Source organism: Coptis chinensis, chromosome 4, assembly GCF_015680905.1.
Source record: "Coptis chinensis isolate HL-2020 chromosome 4, ASM1568090v1, whole genome shotgun sequence".
Taxonomy (NCBI): domain Eukaryota; kingdom Viridiplantae; phylum Streptophyta; class Magnoliopsida; order Ranunculales; family Ranunculaceae; genus Coptis; species Coptis chinensis.
In genome coordinates, this window is record NC_141459.1 from 88504576 (window position 1) to 88511175 (window position 6600).

Below are 6600 nucleotides of genomic sequence, written 5' to 3' on the forward strand. Positions count from 1 at the left end.
AACTTAATAAAAAGCCCCAGTACCCAAACCAGCTAAAACATTATTCAACAACTATATCTAGATTCATTAAACAAGGTAGACTAAAAAGTAGAGTGAGCACCGATTGGAAGCTTACCGAATTTTGAACTTCCACTTTTGATCAGTCCACTTCGTTACCAATAGTCCACTGGAATTCTACAAATAATTAAACCAGGAGAATGAGAGAGAGAAAGAAAAAATTGATTTTTCAATCGATAAAAAAAACAATATGGTAAAAATTGATTTGACGAATCGGAATCGAGAGAGTCAACTCACTAACCTGGGGTTGTAGAAAGTTGGAGAAGTAGAGAAAGAAATCGCAAGATTAGGGTTCTTAAGAGAGTTTTTTCTTTTGTTTCCTTCCTAACTTAAAAACGGCGAAATTAGAATTGGCTAATTAAGTGTTAGCCAAAAACAAAAATGGGGGGAAAGAATGAAAGCCAAGCGCGCGTGACCAAATACTGGCCCACTTCCGGTTTTTTTTTTCTTTTTCAAATTATTTTAATTTTGTTGCCTAATTTTCTACTTTTCTCACGGATATAAGTGTTAGCATATCCAAAAAAAATGTGAAAATATTATTATATTATAATTCAAGATTTTAAGTAACACTTGCGGTCATAAGTAACGGATATATCCGTTACTTAATGAGTAACAGTTATTTCCGTTACTTATTGAAAATTTGCCCTGTTACAAAATAGCAGTTATGGTGTAGTGTAACTGTGCTCTATGACACATATAGGATAGTCTACGGTACTCGGTGTTCTCTGGAACATCTGGAATATCTGCATAAGGGGTCTGGAATATGAAGGACTCGGCCTAGGGTTGCCACTCAATTCGGGTAGCTCCTAAAAGCTCAATCTGTTGACGAGTGCTATGAATATTATGCGATAGATCCCCATACTCTCTCTGCCTACGATGAATCCCCCATGCTTGAATATGTCGAATCAGGTCATGGGTCTCATTCTCTTCCAACCTCTTCAACATAGAATGCATCACACGAAAATGTTCGTACCACCAATACTAAATCAATAGATAAAATACAATATCAATATATATATATATATATATATATATATATATATATATATATATATATATATATATATATATATATATATATATATATATAAACATGTCAACATTAATAATTAGATAAATAAATGAAATGAAACAATAACTTAATAAATAAGGCTTACCGGTATAATCCAAACAAAGCCACACAAATTGCCTTTAGCGGCTTTCGTCTCAACTGCGAGGTCTAGCCAGCGGTAAAGGTATGCCAAGATGGATTGACCCCCAACATAATCCCACATCCTCTCTACGCCGAGGACAAGTGCCATCCCACCGATCACGTAAATAACTATCAGCATATCCAAATAATACCGCACCAACAAAGTAGAAGAGGAAGGCACGTACATATTCGTGGATCGACTCCTTACCAATATGATAGTATTTCGGCTTCTCCTTGAGTCTATTCAAATATCTCGAAGTAAACCAACTCATATTTATAGCTCATCCCTTAAACTGCTCAGCCGATAATCTAAAAAACCCGTCTTTCTCATCATCTTCATCCAAATCAAAACCTTCAAAGAAACTCATCGCCGTAGTAAAAACCTCTAAATTTTCATTAAAATGAACGACATCTCCATAACCAATTGGGATACCCGTGAGCATTGTGAAATCAAGAGGGGTAATCCCAAGCTCGCCCCATGGGAAATGGAATGTGTGGATAGTTTGCCACTACCGCTCAACTATCCCAAACAACAACGCTTGATCATTTTGTCCCAAATTAGAATTCAAAAAGTTTCCAAATGGTGTGGCGGCTATAATGTTGGTAACCGTGACAAAATTAGGGTCTGTTTTTTATTTCATACAACGCCACCACGACACAACATTTGAAAGTGCACAACGCACTTTCCATAGGTGTACTTCCTACATTCAACCAACACGCAATACGATATAATTACAACTAATTTTTTTTTTAAAACAATGCGACAAATTCAAACTAATTACACAACAACAAACTTGATATAAACTAACATAAATAATAATAATTAACATAAAAAAAATCTAAAACTTACTTGAGACTCCGCCACTCGATTTGCTACTTGTCGGACCGATGTTGACGCTAATGGTGGGTGTTCCTCGATTTCTCAACGCATTTTGCGTTCGCGACGACGATCCTTTTTGCCCCTTTTTTTGGATATTTTAAAACTTCCAAACCATCTACTACGCTCTTCATGTGGTGAGGTTGGTGGGGATGCATTGGGGGGTGGAGAAGTCATTAGGAATAGAAATTTGTGATAAAAGGTTGTTAATGGAGGCTAAAAATCGCAATGGAGGCTGGAAAGAAAGTGAAAATAGAGCATGTTCGCGTCTGTTTATATTGACTCACCAGACGAGGTGTTACATTCCGTCTCGTTATAAAATACCAGACGGGACGTTATATTCCGTCTCAATCAAAAACCTCCAGACAAAATCTAACATTTCGTCCGAGATATTTTATTCACCTTTGCATTGCACAACTTCACCTTGGTTTTCACCGTTTTGGTGAAAATGGAGTGAATAAGTGCTAATATGGCGGTGGGGGGGATTATAGTCACCTGCATTGCAAATGCTCTAACATGCAAGTAGCTCTGGCTGGGACTCAAAATTCTGACCTGAATGTCAACGTGTTAAATTCTTTTCTTATGTGGCAAGTAACACCTTCACATGTGTAAAATCCACGTCATTCCTCCCATCTAAATTTTTTTAATGGCATTTTTGCCCTATCAGACATGATTTCTCGTGTCATCTTTTTTTTTATGAGAGAATGATCCAACGGTCAAATGGCAACCATCAAATGGTCAACGGTAAAATGATTTCTGTTCTTCCAGCATCACCTTCCTCAACCACTATCAACACCCAGCCACCACCACTTCCAACAACCATCATATTCTCGAAATTATCCCCATTAACAGAATCTATAAGTCTAGGGAATTCATAAACACAGTAAGTCATCGCCTATACTCTTCCCTACTGAATCTTGACTTGAGAGACAGACTTTCGCCCATTTTAAACAAATTAACACTCTAAGGGCATCTCCAATGGGGGGTGTAAACCGTATAGAGTGGAAATTTTATACCCCAAATATCAAAAAACTCTCTCCAATGGGAGTGCTAAACCGTAGGTAATAGTGTATTAGCTAATAGAGAGGGTGGGGAATTCCCCCTCTCGCTATTAGTTAATAAAAAGCCCGGACGTCCACTTTAAAAAAACGCGTCGTTTAACTTTAAAACTTCGGACGCCACTTCAAGGGCGTTTGAAGCTTTATTTTTAACTTTCGGACGCCACCCCAGTGGCGCCCCAAGTTAAATTAAAGAGGGCGTCACTGGGTGGCGTCCAGAGTTTAAAATCTATTTTTTACACTCTTCCATTGGAGAGTATAGAGTGTGGATATTTATGAAATTAGCTATACAATCTTATCTGATTAGAGGTGTAAAATCCTAATGGCACCTACGTGGAGCCTAGGTGGAGGTGTAATTTTACACCCCCCATTGGAGATGCCTAACACAAACCAAGATCCCTCCACTTTCTCTTACACAAGTATCCCAAACACTCTAACATAAGCAAAATCCCACGTCTGCTCCCTCTCCCACTACTGTGTTAAACGAGAGCATGCGCAAAGATGCCCAATCCAATGCTTACAAATTTCCCACGCCACATAACATTATATGATGTCCACGTGCTCAAATAAACAAGAAACTTACAATTGACAAAAATAAACATAAAGAAAAAGAATTAGCATAAATAATGGAGGAAGAAGAAGCATCTCAATGGATATTCAAGTGAAGAAGCAGAAGTGTATACCCAGATCGGTAATGTATGAAAATCAGTTGGTAATTACGATACCAAACTTCCGGGTAATGAAAATTATTGCTAGATCTATTTTACTGGCATTGAAAATTGTCGCATTTCCTTTGATTGAATATTTTATTCAAGATTCGGGAGATCAATCGTTGGTGATGGAGAGTGGTTTATCATTTAATCCGATCGATTCGGTTTTATTGCCTTTGATCTTTCAAGATTTAATTCATGGAGGCTTGTTTAAATTGGGCGTTAGCAGTGGGTTTTATAGTAGGAATGAGTATGAAAATCGAAATATTTTGATTGATAATGGGATTGATTTGGTTTTTGAAGTGTTTAAGTTCAATTCAATATTGGTGGCATTGCTACTGACCCTTCCAATGCTTTTGAGAAATTATAAGATTGTTTATGTTAGGAAATTCGACAGTAAAGATGATGGTTGTTGGACGTGGTGGTGGTGGTCGCGGGATGTGGGTGTTGATGGTGGTTTAGGAAGATGATGCTGGTAGATGAGTATTTTTTAGATGGTTGCCATTTGACCGTTGGATCATTCTCTCATATAAAAAAAGATGACACATGACAGGGTAAAAATGCCATTAAAATTTTTTGGATGGGAGGAATGACGTGGATTATACACATGTGAAAGTGTTAGTTGCCACATAGGAAACAAATTTGACAAGTCGATAATCAGGTGCCGGAATTTTGAGTCCCAGCCGGAGCTGCTTGCGTGTTACAAATACAAGATTTAAATTGCCTAAACTAAACTTCAGGTCTCTACTAATAATTTGTGACAAGTTGAGGGGTCAAAACTGGCTTTTTCTCCGGTTCAGTTCATTCCACTAACCATTCCTAAAGTTGATGGTCTTCCTCCTGGTGCTGAAACCATGTCCGATGTACCCATGCAGAAAGCATCACTTCTCGCAGTAGTATTTGATATCTTAAAAGGCCAAGTTGAGATTGCTCTTCACAAGCTAAAACCTGAGTCAGTTTTCTTTGATTTTGCTTATTGGCTTCCAGGTTTGGCAGTCCCACTTGGGATAAAATGTATTTTCTTTTCTTTAATTAGTGGTGTTTCAAGTGCTTATTTTCTTCTTCCATCAAGGAAACTTGAAAAGGGACAGCACTTCACTGAACTTGATTTGATTGAACCGCCACCAGGTTATCCAAGTGCTTCACCTTTTAATTATCTTCCTTTTGAGTTGAGAGATGCCAATTTTTTTTTTCAACCGAGTTTCAGGGATTTCGTTCTTTCATAGAATTATCACCTCTATGGCAGAATCTCCGGCACATTGTTTCATAACTTGCAGTGAACTTGAAGGCCCTTTTTGTGATCACATAGAGAACCAGTACAATAAGCCAGTTTTGCTAACAGGACCAATTTTGCTTCACGTAATTTGCTGTTGGAAGAAAGATGGGCCAAGTGGTTGGGTGGTTTTAAAGAGGGCTCAGTTGTGTATTGTGCATTCGGAAGTGAGTGCGTCTTACAAAAGGACCAGTTTCAAGAGTTAGTTTTGGGACTAGAGCTTACTGGCTTGCCATTCTTGGTGAGATTGAAACCTCCAGTTTCAAGAGTTAGTTTTGGGACTAGAGCTTACTGGCTTGCCATTCTTGGTGAGATTGAGGAAGCTTTACCTGAGGGGTTTGAGGAGAGTGTCAGGGGAAGAGGAGTTGTTCATGGGGATTAGGTTCAGCAACAACTCATCTTAAGCCACCCTTCAGTAGGGTGATTTGTGAGCCATTGTGGGTCTGGGTCTATGTGGGAATCTTTGATGAACACTTGCCAAATAGTTTTGGTACCCCATTTTGGGGATCAGTTTGCAAATACCAAATTCATGACTAGAGAGCTATAGGTTTCTGTGGATGTAGAAAGGAGGAAAGAGGATGGGTGGTTTACAAGGGAAAGTGTGTGGAAAGCAGTGAAATTGGCTATGGACGAAGGTAGTGAAGTTGGTGGAGAAATCAGAGCTAACCATCCAGAAATGGAAAGATTTCTTGTTAACTGAAGGCGTCGAGTCAACATAAGCAAATTACAAACCATTCTCAAGTGATTTCAACGCCAGGCAGTGTTAATAAGTTGCTCTGGAAAGAGTGTGGTTACGTTTGTATTTGATTATTGGAGTCATCTCGTTATTTTTTTTTCGATAATCTTTTTTTTTCGATATTCTAATTGGAGTCATCTCAAGTACTCTCTCAAATATCGTATTTTCCCTGAAGTTGAATTGTCTATGATATATGTTGGATAGCACCTTTACAAACCACCACAATTTTCACGATATATGTTGGATAGCACCTTTACAAACCACCACAATTTTCACCGAGCAGCGAGTTAATCAAGTACTGCCACTACCAGCATTCACATTCTTATTCATGTGATATTAGGATATGCCCTGTCTACGCCCGCGAGATCTCGACGCGCCAGCCGCGCCTTCGGTGCGAAACAACTCATCGCGGCGCAAGGCCAGCCCAATTGTCTATTATCTATAAACCCAATAGCATCAATTGGGTCAGCCCAATTGTCTATTATCTATAAGTCCAATAACATTAATTGGGTCAGCCAATTGTACAATATCATATCAAATTTGGAGGCCCAACAGTTTATAAACCCAGCCATAATTATTGATTTTTGGATGTCTACTCCTATTATTACCATATTTTTTTTAATTGAGCCCATGCTCATGTTTCCAAACCCATAAAAAATTCAATCCATAAAATTTTTAATTAAGCCCATACTCATGT

The 6600-nt window shown here is 38.4% G+C and overlaps 1 pseudogene; it reads left to right on the top strand.

The window, feature by feature from the left end:
• Positions 1 to 3923: 3923 nt before the first annotated feature.
• Positions 3924 to 6059, top strand: LOC147505469 (cyanidin 3-O-galactoside 2''-O-xylosyltransferase FGGT1-like; annotated as a pseudogene).
• The last annotated feature ends 541 nt before the right edge of the window (positions 6060 to 6600 follow it).